Genomic DNA, 18,209 nt, shown 5'->3' on the forward strand with positions numbered 1-18,209 from the left:
CCCTTACATCCTCCACACACCTATGGACTATATACCCCAACCCCCTATATCCTTCCCTTATTCCTACAATCCCCCCTCCCCATGTTAATGTTTTGTTTTGCTTTGGCAATGCTAAATGTATTTGGTCCTGCCAATAAAGCTTTTTTGGATTGGATTGGATTAGATTCCCCCCTCAGTATCAGGTAACCAGAGATCCCCCTCAGTATCAGGAAGCTAGAGATCCCCCTCAGTATCAGGAAGCTAGAGATCCCCCCTCAGTATCAGGTAGCCAGAGATCCCCCCTCAGTATCAGATAGCCAGAGATCCCCCCTCAGTATCAGGTAGCCAAAGATCCCCCCCCCCCGTATCAGGAAGCTAGAGATCCCCCCTCAGTATCAGGTAGCCAGAGATCCCCCCTCAGTATCAGATAGCCAGAGATCCCCCTTCAGTATCAGGTAGCCAGAGATCCCCCCTCAGTATCAGGTAGCCAGAGATCCCTCCTCAGTATCAGGTAGCCAAAGATCCCCCCTCAGTATCAGGAATGTAGATACCCCCCTCAGTATCAGGAAGCTAGAGATCCCCCCTCAGTATCAGGTAGCCAGAGATTCCCCCTCAGTATCAGGTAGCCAGAGATCCGACCTTAGTATCAGGAAGCTAGAGACCCCCCTCCCCCCCCCAGTATCAGGTAGCCAGAGATTCCCCCTCAGTATCAGGTAGCCAGAGATCCGACCTTAGTATCAGGAAGCCAGAGATCCCACCTTATTATCAGGAAGCTAGAGACCCCCCTCCCCCCCAGTATCAGGTAGCCAGAGATTCCCCCTCAGTATCAGGTAGCCAGAGATCCAACCTTAGTATCAGGTAGCCAGAGATCCCACCTCAGTATCAGGTAGCCAGAGATCCCCCCTCAGTATCAGGTAGCCAAAGATCCCCCCTCAGTATCAGGAAGGTAGATACCCCCCTCAGTATCAGGAAGCTAGAGATCCCCCCTCAGTATCAGGTAGCCAGAGATTCCCCCTCAGTATCAGGTAGCCAGAGATCCGACCTTAGTATCAGGAAGCTAGAGACCCCCCTCCCCCCCAGTATCAGGTAGTCAGAGATTCCCCCTCAGTATCAGGTAGCCAGAGATCCGACCTTAGTATCAGGAAGCCAGAGATCCCACCTTAGTATCAGGAAGCTAGAGACCCCCCCCCCCCAGTATCAGGTAACCAGAGATCCCACCTCAGTATCAGGTAGCCAGAGATCCCCCCCCCCCCTCAGTATCAGGTAGCCAGAGATTCCCCCTCAGTATCAGGAAGCCAGAGATCCGACCTTAGTATCAGGAAGCCAGAGATCCCACCTTAGTATCAGGAAGCTAGAGACCCCCCCCCCCAGTATCAGGTAACCAGAGATCCCACCTCAGTATCAGGTAGCCAGAGATCCCCCTCAGTATCAGGTAGCCAGAGATCCCCCTCAGTATCAGGTAACCAGAGATCCCCCTCAGTATAAGGTAACCAGAGACCCCCCCCCCCTTCAGGATTATGTAGCCAGAGACCCCTACTCCTCTCAGTATCAGGTAGCCAGAGATCCCCTCCCCCTCAGTATCATGTAGCCAGAGATCCCCCCTCCCCCAGTATCAGAGGGTTAATGCAGAGTGCACAGCAGAGTATCATATCTCTTCTCTTTGACTAATGCACTTCGCCTTCTTCCTTTCTCAGGACACCATTAGTATCCATCTCCCCTTAGTAACAGGTCGCCAGAGATCCCCCCTCAGTATCAAGTAGCCAAAGATCCCCCATCAGCAGCTAGCAGCCAGAGATCCCCCCCTTCGTATCAGGTAGCCAGAGATCCCCCCTCAGTATCAGGTAGCCAGAGATCCCCCCTCAGTATCAGGTAGCCAAAGATCCCCCCTCAGTATCAGGAAGGTAGATACCCCCCTCAGTATCAGGAAGCTAGAGATCCCCCCTCAGTATCAGGTAGCCAGAGATTCCCCCTCAGTATCAGGTAGCCAGAGATCCGACCTTAGTATCAGGAAGCTAGAGACCCCCCTCCCCCCCCAGTATCAGGTAGCCAGAGATTCCCACTCAGTATCAGGTAGCCAGAGATCAACCTTAGTATCAGGAAGCCAGAGATCCCACCTTATTATCAGGAAGCTAGAGACCCCCCTCCCCCCCAGTATCAGGTAGCCAGAGATTCCCCCTCAGTATCAGGTAGCCAGAGATCCGACCTTAGTATCAGGTAGCCAGAGATCCCACCTCAGTATCAGGTAGCCAGAGATCCCCCCTCAGTATCAGGTAGCCAAAGATCCCCCCTCAGTATCAGGAAGGTAGATACCCCCCTCAGTATCAGGAAGCTAGAGATCCCCCCTCAGTATCAGGTAGCCAGAGATTCCCCCTCAGTATGAGGTAGCCAGAGATCCGACCTTAGTATCAGGAAGCTAGAGACCCTCCTCCCCCCCCCCAGTATCAGGTAGCCAGAGATTCCCCCTCAGTATCAGGTAGCCAGAGATCCGACCTTAGTATCAGGAAGCCAGAGATCCCACCTTAGTATCAGGAAGCTAGAGACCCCCCCCCCAGTATCAGGTAACCAGAGATCCCACCTCAGTATCAGGTAGCCAGAGATTCCCCCCCCCCCCCTCAGTATCAGGTAGCCAGAGATTCCCCCTCAGTATCAGGAAGCCAGAGATCCGACCTTAGTATCAGGAAGCCAGAGATCCCACCTTAGTATCAGGAAGCTAGAGACCCCCCCCCCCCCCCCCAGTATCAGGTAACCAGAGATCCCACCTCAGTATCAGGTAGCCAGAGATCCCCCTCAGTATCAGGTAGCCAGAGATCCCCCTCAGTATCAGGTAACCAGAGATCCCCCTCAGTATAAGGTAACCAGAGACCCCCCCCTTCAGGATTATGTAGCCAGAGACCCCTACTCCTCTCAGTATCAGGTAGCCAGAGATCCCCCCCCCCTCAGTATCATGTAGCCAGAGATCCCCCCTCCCCCAGTATCAGAGGGTTAATGCAGAGTGCACAGCAGAGTATCATATCTCTTCTCTTTGACTAATGCACTTCGCCTTCTTCCTTTCTCAGGACACCATTAGTATCCATCTCCCCTTAGTAACAGGTCGCCAGAGATCCCCCCTCAGTATCAAGTAGCCAAAGATCCCCCATCAGCAGCTAGCAGCCAGAGATCCCCCCCTTCGTATCAGGTAGCCAGAGATCCCAACTCAGTATCAGGTAGCCAGAGATCCCAACTCAGTATCAGGTTGCCAGAGATCCCCCCTCAGAATCAGGTAGCCAGAGATCCCCCTCAGAATCAGGTAGCCAGAGATCCCCCTCAGTATAAGGATCAGGTAGCCGGAGATCCCCCTCAATATCAGAGGTGCGACACCCAGGGTAGCCAGAGATAACAGTTTGCCAGAGGTCCTGTCTCAGTATCATGTAGCCATAGATTCCCCCCTCAATATCAGCTAGCCAGTAATCCTCCCTCAGTATCAGGCAGGCAGACAGAAATTCCCCCTCAGTATTAGGTAGCCAGAAATTACCCCCTCAGTATCAGACAGCCAGAGATCCCCCTCAGTACCAGGTAGCCAGAATTCACCCTCAGTTTCAGGCAACAAGAGATCCCCCCTCCCTCAGTAGCAGGTAGCCAGAGATCCCCTCTCCTTCAGTAGCAGGTAGCCAGAAATTCCAACCCCCCCTCCCCGATACCTAACCTTAAAAGACCCTCCCCACACCTAACTTTAACCTCCACAGAGTTATGATTATTTCTAGATTTTATAATGTAGAAAGAACAGAGGAGCCAGCAGGATAAAATCAGGTAATGCCAATAAAATTTATTTAGATTTGAACTGACAGTTTATAGTGTCTGCTTACAGGAGGTAAGTCCACCGCTGCCTCCAAAGCACTTTTAAACGTTTTATTACCTGATTTTATCCTGCTGGCGCCTCTGTTCTTTCTACATAATATTAATTATCTACCCTTGGTGGAGGGGAATACCCCTTTTTTCCTGTCTACAGAGAGCGACTTCTTATTCCTGAGTGGGGACAGGATAATCTCCTCACCTGCCTATACATTGGTTGCCTGGAGGTAACCCTGTCTTGTGAGTATATATATTGTACTCTTTACATATATCCATTTTTGCAGTACTTACTACACTATATTGGGCTCTCGCTTTCCCTCTTCTGTATTTCCAGATATCTGAAAGCAATTTTTACACACGCTTTTAGACCCTAAAAATCATACCGCTAGATAGATCTGTGGCAGCCCTGCACATTACACACCTCCCATGAATCCAGCTCGGGGTTACTGCACTAAGCTGCGGATTTCCAGCCCAAGCCTGACTCGGTATTACTGATAAGATGGTTAAAGAGGAACTTTAACCCAGGATTGAACTTCATTCCGATCAGTAGCTAATATCTCTCTTTCCCACAAGAAATCTTTGCCTTTTCTCTATAAGTGCATCAGGGATGCAAATGCCCCTATGCTAGCTTTTTTATTAGGTGCCCCCAGTGCTCAAATTTCCTCATAGCCAAAATTACTATGGGTGCCTCCTCCCTGTGTGCTCTTCTCCATCACCATATGAACTCAGTGACTCTTCTGCTATATTGTATTTATCCTTACATGGTTACAACATCACTATTTTGTGCACCATTGTTGAACGCTATAATGTCCCTGTGTAACAATGTTTAATGATGTAATGTCTTCCTTATCTATTGTACAGTGCTGCATAGTATGTTACTGCTTCACAAATAAAGTTTAACAACAATAACTATGAGAGGTGTAAAAAAGTTGATTTAAAGAGGAGCTGTTAGCCATACTATCTCAGAGAAAAACCCCCACATGTATAAGTAGATAAATACGTGCTCTACTTACATAACATATGTATTGCACTGTCCACTTTTTGATTTTAGTGATTTTTCTATAGTAAAAAAAGAGAAAATCCTTCTTAGGATTCTCTATTTAACTGTGTCTATTTTGAAGCCAATCCTGGTGTAATTTCCTCACTTACTCTCCTCTGCCTGATTGTGTATGCATTTTCCGCCCTCCTCCCAGTCTTCAGGCACTCCCACCCAGCTCTGCAATCGACAGTGCATTGTCTCAGAATGAGAAATATTGGCCAATCAGAGAGGATCAAAGGTGTGGCAGGGAAAAACAGGAGGGAAAGAGGTTTCAGCCAATCAGGCTGCATTAGTTAAGTCTGAGAGCAAAGTAAAGAAGCAAAAAAAGACAACCCAGCATGCCCTGCAACTTCCTTTGTGCGGCAATGTACCAGATGAGAGTCAGGTAAACTGGGGAATGATCATTTATCAATAAGAAAAGTAATAGTGATTTTTTACTTTTGGATTGCCTGGTTAGCATCCTTATTACTTGTGTACCAGATACAAATAAAGAATAGATTTTTGATTTTATGCCCAACAGTTACACTTTAAGTATAAGGCTACGTTCCTACTGTGCCTCAAAAAATGGCCCGTTATCTGCAATGGAAAGCAACAGTTAATAAATATGCTATCGGATACTATGTTATATATAGAATCTGTTTACACTTTTCTGTTTACAACAGATCCACGGTGCCCGTTGTGGCGAGCAGAACGCGCCTCTGTGCTGTGCACAATATTTTCAATACAGTGGGAACGGATCATAAATCCAATATAGTGGGAATAGAGCATAAATCCAAAATATTGGGAAGGGAACAGAGCATAAATCCAATATAGTGGAAATGGAGTATAAATCCAATAAAGTGGGAACGGAGCTTAATGAGGTAGGAGTCCCAGAGAGGACAGAACTTCACTGGACCATGAGGTAGAGGTGTCTGTATGCGTGTGTGTGTCTGTGTGCTTTCACTTCTGAATATCTGATTTTGGGCAGAAAGGACAGAATTTTTAATACATTTATATACTCTGTAGTGGATGTTTTTTTTTAACATAATTTTTATTTTCAGTTTTTAAAGAAACATTACAACTTATATCCATGCTGTATTATGAACTTTCCTTTACAAGTTTCATTATCAGTATAGTTGTACATATTACATAATACTGAATCAAAAAGCAGTGTCATGGATAAAACCATTATCTATTTCTTAAACAGCTTATAAACAACATTAAGATTGAGGAATTCCTTCTTATGTTTAGTGTTGCTTATACAAAAGTGTCCTCTATGTCATGGACTAATTACCCTTTTATCCCCCCTCCCCCTCCCCCGCCGGGATCACGGGTTATTAGATTATACTCGGTGTTTCATGAGATTGTCATGTGTTCAGAAGGTGCTTACCATTATATTTAACAAGTTCAGATATAATTCAGCACATATAGTTCCTGTATTCTATTGAATCTTTATAGTCGACTCGATCCATAGAGTGTAGTGGATGTTTAAAGTGAACAGAGATAAGGTTTACCGGTTCCACAGCACATTTCCTTTAACAAGTCACTCCAATGACTCATAATAGTGCTGGGAGAAAATCAGTAGACTTAGTTACTTTCTTTGTGACTGTTGCTTACTAACTAGACACGGGAACAACCCCACTATGTTTCATTCTCTACAGTCACAGGGGGAAGTAGACTGTAGACTGCCTCTCAAATGTAGAGCACTAACTATTCTAGTTCTGATACTCAGTAAAAAAAATGTCAGCATTAGGAAATTAAAACAACATTTTCTTCAAACTGCACCTGTCATATCACAACTAGAAAAAACTGACAATATAGCAGACAGGGCCTAGGCAAAAATGAACATGCCTTCCACCATACAGCGGTATTTTGTTGAATCACCCCCGAGATAGCATTGTTAAAGAGGAACTTTAACCCAGGATTGAACTTTATTCCAATTAGTAGCCGATACCCTCTTTCCCACAAGAAATCTTTACCTTTTCTCAAATAGAGCATCAGGGGGGTCTGTATGGCTGATATTGTGGTGAAACCCCTCCCACAGTGTGATGTCATGACCAAGTTCCTGGCAGTTTTCTGTCTGTGAACCTTGTTGCTTTTTTTTTTTCCAACTGCTAAGCAGGCATTATCTCCCTCTGTGCACAGAACTCTCAGTAACGAACATTCCCTTCAGATCACCTGGCAGAACTAAAGATGTCAAGTGATGAAGTTCAGAATGTAAATCAAAGAGAGTAAAGACTTTACAATAGGCAAACACTGACTAAATAATCTATTAACGACTATTGTAAACACAAATCAATCTTTTTCATTATGTACAGTTCCACTACAGTTTCTCTTTATGTGGATTTTGTCCCCCCATTCCCCCAAATAGCAATATTTGCCCCCCCCCCCCTCCCCCCGTTCCTAACAATGCAGAGTGCACAGTGGTGTGTCATTTCTCACCTGTCCTTTGCTGCACTCCCTCCTCCTGTAGCCCCCAACCAATGTCTCTTCTCCATTCCCCACAAGCATGTATACACTAATTTATCATGGCAGCAGGACACAGAGACAGAGGAGCCACTACAGAGAGCCTTTGAGGGGGGATAGACTGAGGAAGGAATAAGGCTAAGTGCACTGGCCAAATAGGAAAGGTATAACACTCCGCTGTGCACTCTGTATTAACCCCTGGGTACCCCCATCCACCGATGGTGACACCAAGTGGTCACCATACCCTACACCCCATTAGTAATTCCTTTTAAGAGGGGAGACTTGGGACCCCTGCAGGTTCTGGGGCCTTGCGGAATTACCCAGTTTGCTCCTATGAAAGAGGCAGCCCTGGTAGCAGGGCCCTCAGTTTCTCAAGTTGGAGCTCAGTACTGTCCCTTGTGCTATGCCCCATCCCACTCCAATAATTTATTAGTCCAATTCTTGAATCATTGAAGCTTAAAACATTATTAATAGATATTTTTATAACTGTTTCATTGTTTTTTCCTCTAAAAACTGTTAAATAAAGAATCTTTAAAAAAAAACATTATTAATAAAAAAGAAGGGCTAAAATAGACGAATGGCACATCACAATCAATAAAGAGATTATCTCTAACCATTAGATATGATTACTGTATATTATACTCATCATCACATTCTATTGTACAAGTTCTTTTGATGCATTAGAAAATTACATTTGAGCTGCCAACTAAAAGACTATCATGTATTTCCATAGCATTACATTTCATGTAAAGGTCTTGTTACTGTGGTCGCAAAGTAGATGAGAAATCATTGAAACAGTAGGCCTCAACCACAAGTAAGGCACGCTACATATACACAGGATGACTATACTGCAAAAGTTAGGTCATGTCTTTGCAGAAAACATATGTAGATAACCACTAAAGCAATAACAGGACTAAATATATATTTTATATTCCACCTTTCATTTTATATTTCACCTTTTGCATATGCAGATTTATGTAGCAGTGTTGAGATGTCTATCCTGACACTTGAAAGTAAAAATGTGAGATGTGGAGGTTACCATTGCTGACCTTCCATCCACTTATCCAAAAATATTAGTTGCTCTGCAAACCCTTTAAGACTTGCATCTGGGTCATATCAAATATTGTGAGGATTTCTGACAAGTTAGTTAAATATAGTTTACAGAATATCTAGATAACTCATGGTGACAGTGGCATATCTGGGTAATATAGAGCCTATGGCAAACAGCATCCTTTCCCGCACACATGTGTTATGGTTGCCTGGGTTTTTTTGCTTTGGAATATTGCTGAAGTTACTCTTCTTATTCCCTCTCTGTCCTCTTTTCTAACACTAAGCCAAGTGGGCACTACATACATAAATAATAGCCATGTCCCACAGATAACAGGATGAATCTGATCTGAGGTCTGAATGACAGGAAGTCACAGGGGCAGGCATGGGGCACAACACAGGGGCAGGCATGGATGGCACCCATGGTGCTGTGGCGCCCATGGCATGAGTAATGCCTGCATCCCTCTAGATACGCCTCTGCATGATGACCCAAAACCACTAGATTGTAAGGGGCTAAAACGGACCTGAAAGTACTCAGTGTTAAATTGTGATTTTTATGTCATCTAATAGCAAATTTAAAAAAAATCCAGTGCATGTTTGCTGAATCACTTTTAATAAAGTTCAGTATATATATATATATATATATATATATAGATAGATAGATAGATAGATAGATAGAGTCAAAATAGGATAGTTATGTTTAGTGCTCTGTTTTGGAGGATGTAGTGGTAAAAGTGAGAATTTATACACAGGATGAGTCCCCCTGTTGTATGTCATAAAGAGAAAGGGAAAGAATAGTGAAATGGAGTTCAGACCGAAAGAGGAGTTTCTGTGGAAACACTGAACAAGTCTAATAGAGTATAAACATGACAAATGATTAATTGTCATTATGGTGTTATTGGCCATAACATTGATTTCAATGAAATGTCACTTTTATTGTTCAGCTTTACAGCTTGTTAGGATTAATGGCACATGTATCAAATTACCTAACGTGTTTATTTGAATTCAAATGCTTTTGTACTGCATTGATTGTAACATACTCTGCTTGGAGTGTCAGAGGTTCCTGCCAGTCAGTGCAGGTGTGGAAAATAAATTGTTTCTGCCCTGTGCAGCTCATGCAGGAAGGGGAAAGTGTTTGGACTGTTTTTACTGAAAACACAGAACACAGATTACAGCCCATGTTAATGAATGGGTTGGTTTTAATGCATTTTTCCATGTTCAGAAAAAAACAAACATACATACAACATGCTGTTTTTGTCCTGTAAGCCCGACCCACTTAAAATGTTTTGTATTGCTGTTGTGGGCAGTGTCAGACTGGGAGGTGGAAAAACTGCGGAAATTCACCTGCTGGCCAAGCAGCAGAAGCCCTGTTTTATCAATTCCAATAGAATCCTGTAGCAAGTCTTCACTGTGGGAGCAACAGCTAATTACTACTGCTTGGCCAGCAAGTGGATTTCCTCAGTTTTTCCAGCTCCCAGTCTGACAATGCTTGTGGGCATGCGTGGTTAACCCATGCTGCCAGGGAGATCTGCAGGAGTTTTTCATCCACTCACCTTCCTGGCTCCAGCGCTGCAGTTAAGCCTCCATCCTCCGGGTGGCGCTGCAACTCTAAAGTGAAATTGCCGGCTGTCGTCATGACAGCCGGCGAGCTCACCAGCAGGAAGCAGAGCCCCGGAGGAGAGGAAGAAGAATGCCTGCCGACATCGGGATCCCCGGGAGGTATGTAGAAAAGCTCCCGCTGCGCGCATTGCTCTGCATACAGCCTCCAGCTGCTACCCCGAGCAGAGGTCGGGATTACCGCTCTTAGCTGCGCTTTTCCGCCCCGACCCTAGCTCGGGATAACCGCCAAGGAGGTTAATGCATATGAATGCGCATGATAGTTTAGAAATACGTGTGCAAAAGCTCAGTTGCAGTGAAATAGTGTGACTGTCTGTACCCTTTAAGTACAGCAACATTTTTCAGTTTCAGATATAATGCTGGGAATACACGATGCGTTTTTGCAGCAGATACATGTAGATGGTTTGATAGATAATTTCCGACATGTCCGATCTCACGGTCGATCGTTTTGCCGCTTGAAATCTGATAGAAGTGAAGATAAGAGAAGCGAGTGGTGGATCGAGCGGCAAAAAGTATCAAGCGGATAATCGAATGGCAGAAACGCATCGTGTATTCCCAGCATAACATAAGGAACTGTATGTATAAATGAAACTCAGTATGATTCTATTGTAATGATGTTACTGCTTATTATTTTGTTCTAATAAAATCCTTTGAAATAAAAAAGAAAAATGACACTCAGTGCTCATGTGCAAACTTCTAAAACAGAAAATGCTCGAAAATGCAATAACTTTGTAACATGAGGAAAGACTATAACAAAAAATAAATATCCTTGAGATAAACTCTTCAGTAAAAAAGGGACCAGTCCTCTAGTATATATAACACATAACATCTCACACAAGCATTGAATGTCTCCTTCATTCTTATTTGAAAGTGAATGACAACAAAACCTTGTGCCTTGCCCTCCAATCAGTTTAAATTTTTCTCAGTACTGTCGTTCAATTGTGGTAGTGCTCTTGGTCTGAAAACAATCCCACTTCATAAAACGGTATTAAACTCTGACATGATGTTCAATAAAAATGTGTTTCCCAAAGTACAGGTTTTTTTTTGCTCTGAAAGCGTCCATTGCATTTCATTCATAGCTACAGTATTTATATATTGTAATGTAACCAGTATATTTTTATGAGCTGTCTGCCGATCTAGACATGTAAAGGCAGCCATACACTGGTCGATTACCACCAGATTGATCCCTCTCTGATCTAATCTGGTCAAAGAGGGATCTATTGGCACTCTACTGTTTGAACTTCCCCTGACAGGGTGGGACAGGAAGTGAAGGGAAGATGGCCAGCTAGAGAAGGGACAGCGGGGATTCGCACCGGCGGAGAGGTAATGTATTGCTGGGTCAGTCGTCAGCCAATCGAACGCTGCTCTCAACGCGCTCCTGACCCGCCGGCGATCGAGATCAATTTTCCGCCGGGACAGATACACGGGATCGATCGATTTCGGATGGAAATCGGTCGATGGGTCAGCGTTTGCGTTATCGATTTAACAGCAGATTCGATCACAGTGATCGAATCTGCTGTATATCGGCGGGAATTAGACGCAGTGTATGGGCACCTTAAGAAGGAGTTTCACAACTGCCAGGGAATGTTTACAATCTTCTCCTGCTTCAATTAAGTAAACACAAGATACTGTTATTACCAGTATGGATGCGGCTCTCACTGCAGGGAGGTATCAATTGAAAAACTAAGTCCTGTATTTAAATGTTTAAATGCTATTCTGCTAAAAAAAACAAAAAAAAACCTGGTAGTATATTATATGCAGCAAAGAAGAAATGTTGGGTTTCATACCACATTAATTCTCTGTACAACATGGACTATTGTGTTCAGCAGTCATATTACCTATTGTATACCTATTGTATATGTTGATATACATCAATATTGTATATGATTTAGCTATTTATATTACTGTGCACTTGAGATCACTGAGGTAATGGAATATTTTAGGTATGGTTTACTAGTGTAGACATAACTATTTGATTTTTTTTTTTTTTGGGGGGGGGGGGGGGGGGGTTACTAGGACAGGAAACAGATTTTTAGTGAGACAGTGGACACTGTTTTACATTCAGGCAGGATACGCATATAGCCTTTATTTACCTATGACAAGGTAAGCCCATGAGCGATACAGAATATGAGGAAAGGCTACTGCAAGAAAATGTTTCAGGGTCATTCTTGTCAGTTGCCAGAAGGACAATACATAATTCATTTATTCATTAATTTCCACCTACCCTTATTTCTCCCTCTGATCTCCCAATGACAGATTTGTGAAATATAAGACCTTCAGAGCTATGCATAACATCCACATAGATATATAGGGCCGTACTTACAAATACCTTCACTTCCCAGTACTTTTACATTGAAACACTCATTCCAAAATAAATGAAAATGCATTGGTTACCTGAATGTAGCTTGGTGCAGGATAGGGCAGCAAATGTATAGTAACTATTCTAACTTTGGTCCATTTATATAGTTTTGACTGTCGGTCTCCCAGGTGGGGAGGGGGACATAGAATCCTATTAGCTTGCGAATCCTGTGATGTAGTAGTGAGCAGTTAGTAGTGACTTATGAAGCTTAGTAAAAGGCTTCAGGGGATTAAAGGATGGGGAAGGAGGAACTAGAATTAACCTCTAAATCTGGAGGTGAACTTCTCATCATCCATCTATCAAGAATCATGTTAGATCACAGGATGCCTTCGGGAGATTAGCAGTCCAAGGTGTTGCATGTAAGAAAAAACACTGGCACAGACGGTCAGAACTCACATTATATAACTTATACAAACGGTTTATATATACTTGCAAGAGCCTTTTTTCCAGTGCAAATCACAAATGCTTTGTGATGTGATTGCTATTTTTGCCAATTTTTAACTTGTTTTTCTTGATTTTTGTGCGTTTTAAATTTTCCATTGCATTTGCTTTTTTTTATTGGAATGACTAATGACATGACATTAAAACAAGAAAATCTCTCCAAAATTGCATAGCACTTTGTTTTGTTTGCAATTTGACTATTGACTTAACACAAACACAATCACAGAAAAAAATGAAGCAAGGACAATGTTTGGGCTTTTTGTGGAGAAAAATGTAATCGCATTAGTAGAAAAGGTACATTACAATTCCCATTATCCTGGGGGCGTTGCAGCAATCTGCAAATTGCATGAGCTCCGAAAATGGGATGGAAGAATGTAATGTAATGTAATGTTGGCAGAGAGCATTGCTGACATTGGATTTGGGTGACTAGGACAGGGCTGTACTGCTATATATCGTTACAGAGGATGCCATGTATTCTGGGGAGCAATGTCCAAACAGTGCAAGCATGTATCGACCCCTGCTTCCTGGCAGGTTATTTGAGGCTTTGCGTGTCATTTGAAAGCATCATTGCTAATACAACAACTGACAAAGATAGTGGAGGCGTGGGCGTCTGCCTAAAAGGTTACTTCTACAATGAAAGACCAGAGTCTAGCATGTTACATGTATCTTACAGCTGCTGAGTCTGGAAGGAGAATGTTATAGATTATGTAGCATCACTCTAATACTAGCAGCACAATCTAAACCTAATACTAAAGAGAAGAGGAACCAAAAAAAATAAATGTCAGCTTTCTGATTCCCCAAGAGGGCTGGTGCTTCTGTTGGGTTAAATAGGGTGATTGCCCATGGCACCAAGCTCCTTAGGGGACTCACGACTCTACAGGGACTGTAGAAGTAACACGTTTACTGTCAGTATATTAAGAAAATGTATAGGGCCCCACATTCATTTTGCCCAGTGCCCCATTTTACCTAAAACCCATAGCTCCCAACTGTCCCCAGGGCTGGATTTGTACTTTTTTCCACGCAAGGCCCAGTGTGAGCAGCCGCCCTCCCCCCCCCCCCCAACCCCCCCAACCACCACATACACACACACATACATTTTTTTCAACGCTGCCTTTTAACCTTTGAAATAAACCACAAAATGTTGCTTATTTATTATTAACACGTGCGTGCGTGTGTGTACACACACATACAGTTCAGATGCCCTTAAAGGATATATGAGGTAAAGTAAAGCGGTGAAGCTTTACTTGCTTGGCCTTCGTACAGCCCCTAGAAGTCTATTTGCTCTAGTGCTGATGTTCTGCTGTCCTCCAGGCTGCCGCTGTCCCCTCTGTAAAATCGCCAACCCCCACCTGGACATGCACGCCTCTTGTTATCATGCTCCCAGAGCATTATGTGCTTGCGCTGTTCACAAAGAATGCATCCGTTCGTGGAAGTGCGATCACGAGAGTCACACAGCACAACCACACATGCACAAAATTATGAGGGGCTGGAGGAAGCCCCAGGGAAGTAAAATAAAACTTATTCCAGTCTCAGGGATACTTTAAAGGAAAAAGATTTATACTTACCTGGGGCTTCCTCAGCCCTCTGTAGTCCATCTGCTTTATTACCTCAGTCTCCCACAATGAAGTAAGTTCAGCAATCCAGCCCATTTGCACTCCTGAGTGCATGGGCGGTAACGGGAGGGTCCTGATTGAAATACCATTCACAGCATTTTGTGCAAGCACCGAGATGGCAAAATGCGCATGCGCAGAACATTCCCTGCCACGGGAGTGTGACCAGTTATGGCCAGGAAGGATCGTCCGCACACATGCTGTAAAGTGTGACTAAATAAGAAGACAGAGCATGGTCTGGATAGGGCAGAAGCAGAGTATTAGGGGACCACAGACAGCAAAGACAGAGGATGGGGACTGGTAAAAAGCCCCCCGCATATATAATTACCTAATTAATATTAAAATAAGTTACATACAATTAAAAAAATAACATTTGGGTTCTAAAGTGGAGGGGGGCCTCAGTAAACATCACCACCCAGCATTTGTCATTCTAACTTTGATTTTATAGTCAGTGTGACACAGACAGACATGATGCTCGAGCAGTCTATTTCTGAATGTATTTTCACTTACAGTCAAGTTTGCAGGTGCAGACACTGAAGGCTGGATCCAGGGCTGTGCGCGGCAGATAGTTAGGGAAGGGAGGTCTCGTTCTCCTCGGTGCCTGCACTCTGCGGCTCCCAAACAACCATCAGCCCCAGCGGCACCGGCAGACCTCCCCATCCACGACAGTCTCCTGGCCAGCGCTGTGCTGACGTGATGTCACGTTAGTGAAGTTGACTGACAGCGGGGGTGCCCTGTAGCAAGATGCGCTCGCTTGCTCTCAGCGCCCGCCGCAAGTTGGAAGCTTGGACCTGGCTGCCTGGGACTCGAGAGCGAGAGAGTCTGCCTACAGTCCCTAGTACTGGCTTGCTGCCAGGTCACAAGTGCAGGCAGACTCGCTCGAGTCCAGGCAGCTCACTATGATGATTGCACGCCTCTGATCTCCTCCTCAGTTCTCCGGGTCCAGCCTCCTCCTTGTAGCCAGGCAACTGCAGCCGCCGCCTTTACCTCACACATACAGAGTGGCAAGCAGGGCGGGCGGCTGCGGACAGACAGTTGCGGTTTGCGGGCGGCTCAGGTGACTATGGATAACCTGTCACCTGTGGCCGCCCCAGTAAAGGTCGCAAATTTCATCGCCCTAGTCCTGGGCCTTGGAGGCCTGCCCACAAATCCGGCCCTGACTGTCCCTCTTTTGGAGGGATAGTCCCTCTTTGGGAACCCTTTCCCTCTTTCCCCCTCATTTGTCCCTCTTTCAGGACTACAGAGCCGGATTAAGGCTAAATGGGGCCCTAAGCAAAGTAACTGATTTGGGCCCCCCCATCATGTCGTAATAGAATTAGAAGATGCAGCTGCACAGCAACATGCTGCACACACCGGGGCAGCTGAGCTACTGGTTGCTATGGGCAACAGCCCGCTTTCCTCTGTGGGTGCACAATGCAGGGAATAGCAGCGGCAAAATGCAGAATGAGAGATGAATGGCTGGGACATTTGCACTTAGGGGCTGGGGCACCCCTGTGAAGAGGGCGCCAGATATCACAGCAGCAGCACTTTCCCCCTGAATCTCCAGCCTGGCAATAGCAGAAAGCTCTGGACACCGCCAAACTGGAAGCCGTTCCCCAGACAGAATTACATAACCACCCCACCACTTAACAACCGATTTCCTCCCATACTAGACAGCCACCATGCAGCCTCCATCCCAGTGAATACGATAGTCCAGCAGAGAAGGCAGCCGCAGCGGGGGAGAATGACAGCACCAGATGACTCACATTCACCTATTGCGATCCAAGCAATAGAGGTCCCGTCATCCGGAGCCCATCTGTCTCCTCTAGAATGCTGCCACTCTGTTACTACTACTATTACTACTTCCTACTTCCTGTCTGATCTGAGAATCAGGAAGTTCTGAGCGAGCGGCTGCACTGTAGAAGAGACAGATGGGTTTCAGATGACGGGATCTCTATCGCTTGGATCATGGATAGGTGAGTGAGCGTTTGCCCTCTGCTGCTATCATCCTTGCTGCAGCTGTGGTTCTCTGTGGGAAGGGAGGGAGGAGTGGGCAGCGGCAGAGCGCACAGTAGCAGGAGGGGGACCTAGGAGGAGAGCCTGGCTCTGAAGATAATCAGCAGCGCACGGCATCATTTGACAAGACAAGACAAATAACATTTATATCACGCTTTTCTCCTGGCAGACTCAAAGTGCCAGAGCAGAGCAGCCACTAGGACGCGCCCTATAGGCAGTAGCAGTGTGTGAGGCTTGGTGGTGTATTCTCCACAGTCAGCATGCAACGCATGAGCTGGCGTGGAGGAGGTACACACACTAGCACAAGGAAACAGGCTATCCCTAGTATAGTGGAGGGGAGGACTGACTCCAATAGGAGATTGTGGCGCACAACAATTACAGCTATCAATGAAACTATTTGTAACTTCTGACTAACATATGTATATATCGGCAATGAACCGATATATGACATAAGCAGGAACGCTGACTAGGAATGGAGTAATACAGGGAACAGGACTCAGAAGGATTCGCTATCTCTTCGCAGAGATGAACGCAATCCACAAACGGTAACAGAACAGGATTCAGAAGGATTCGTTATCTCTTCGCAGAGATGAATGCAATCCACAAACAGTAACAGAACAGGATTCAGAAGGATTCGTTATCTCTTCGCAGAGATGAACGCAATCCACAAACAGAACCAGGAGCAGGGTAACTACCTCAGCACGGGTGGTCATGGTACGCGCAACCTACCAAAACGTGCTGGAAAGCAGACTAACTGCACACAGGATATAAACAGTTCGTGTACGTATACATCAGCGACACTGATGTATCAACGTAACACAAATACAAGGAAAATAATAAACGTGCTGGTATGCATATATATTGGCAATGAACCAATATATGATGCAAAGACCAGCAAAGTATCTTTAGAACAAGAAACACGATCGAGGGCTGAAGCGACAGCAAGACAGGCTTAAGCTGAAGCTATGAAAAACCCAAGGAAACCCTGCAGGAAGCAGATCTTTATACTGAGGTTATCCAATGGGAGCAGACATGCAGATTCCCACACAGGTGAATGATAATCAGTCACAAGCTGACAGCAGGGAAAGACAGACAAAGCTATGCAGCTTGCATGGAAATAGATCAGAACTGCCTGAGCTGCAGCACTACTACTTCCAGCAATAGCTGCTGCAGCAGCGATCATTACAGTACCCCCGCCCTTAAAAGCGGATTCCAGACGCTTTTCAAAACTGAAATTCCCAACAAAACAGTCTGACTGATAATTCATGATGACCGGGACAGCCCGGCAAGACCGAATTCCAGAATCAGTCCCCACAAGACTGGACCCATCAGAACCAGAACCTACAGAACCATGCCCATCAGTACTACAAGCCCCAGTGTGACACCCATCAGAAACATGATTTCCAGAAGAAAGCCCTCCGAAACTCCCTGAGCGATACCCACCGCCTTCCAGGAACCGTTCAGAAACGCCAAAGCCTTTGCAATGCCCACCGGTACTGTCTTTACCAACACAAAACACACTGTTGAACCAGTCCAAGGCACCAGGACAAGTTTTCTCAGAGACCTCCCAGAACACCTTGAAGCTCCAAAGAGATCCCCATAGGTCAGAATGCCCCTTAGGTTCACATGGAGAACCATCAAGAACCCCTATGGAACCTAGGGCAATTCCCGAGTCAGGGCCACAAGGACAAACATCAATATCAGGGCTTTCAGGGACCAGAACCATCTCTGGGCATGCAGGCAGACTGGCAACATCAGAACGTGTTCCCACTAAGGAAGCATCAGAGCACGCTAACACCTTAGACACACTTGGGCATTCTGGCACACAAAGAACATCTGGGCAGGGCAA

General features: G+C 45.2%; 2 protein-coding genes across 4 annotated transcripts in view; one reads left to right on the top strand and one right to left on the bottom strand.

Moving 5' to 3' along the window:
• Nucleotides 1–12,434, bottom strand: part of ARR3 (arrestin 3) — a 91,058-nt gene extending 78,624 nt beyond the window's left edge. The window contains exon 1 of one of the 2 annotated variants that reach the window (XM_068247643.1): nt 12,350–12,429. The gene's annotated coding sequence lies outside the window, so the exon portion shown is untranslated. Of the gene's footprint in view, nt 1–12,349 lie in introns of both variants that reach the window. The other variant, XM_068247642.1, reaches the window with a different exon arrangement.
• The window catches only part of LOC137527167 (phosphatidylinositol 3,4,5-trisphosphate 5-phosphatase 2B-like), a 212,392-nt gene continuing 199,818 nt past the window's right edge, over nt 5,636–18,209 (top strand). Inside the window, exon 1 of one of the 2 annotated variants that reach the window (XM_068247638.1) lies at nt 5,636–5,706. The gene's annotated coding sequence lies outside the window, so the exon portion shown is untranslated. The remainder of the gene's footprint in view (nt 5,707–18,209) is intronic. The other variant, XM_068247636.1, reaches the window with a different exon arrangement.

Source organism: Hyperolius riggenbachi, chromosome 8, assembly GCF_040937935.1.
Source record: "Hyperolius riggenbachi isolate aHypRig1 chromosome 8, aHypRig1.pri, whole genome shotgun sequence".
Classification (NCBI taxonomy): Eukaryota; Metazoa; Chordata; class Amphibia; order Anura; family Hyperoliidae; genus Hyperolius; species Hyperolius riggenbachi.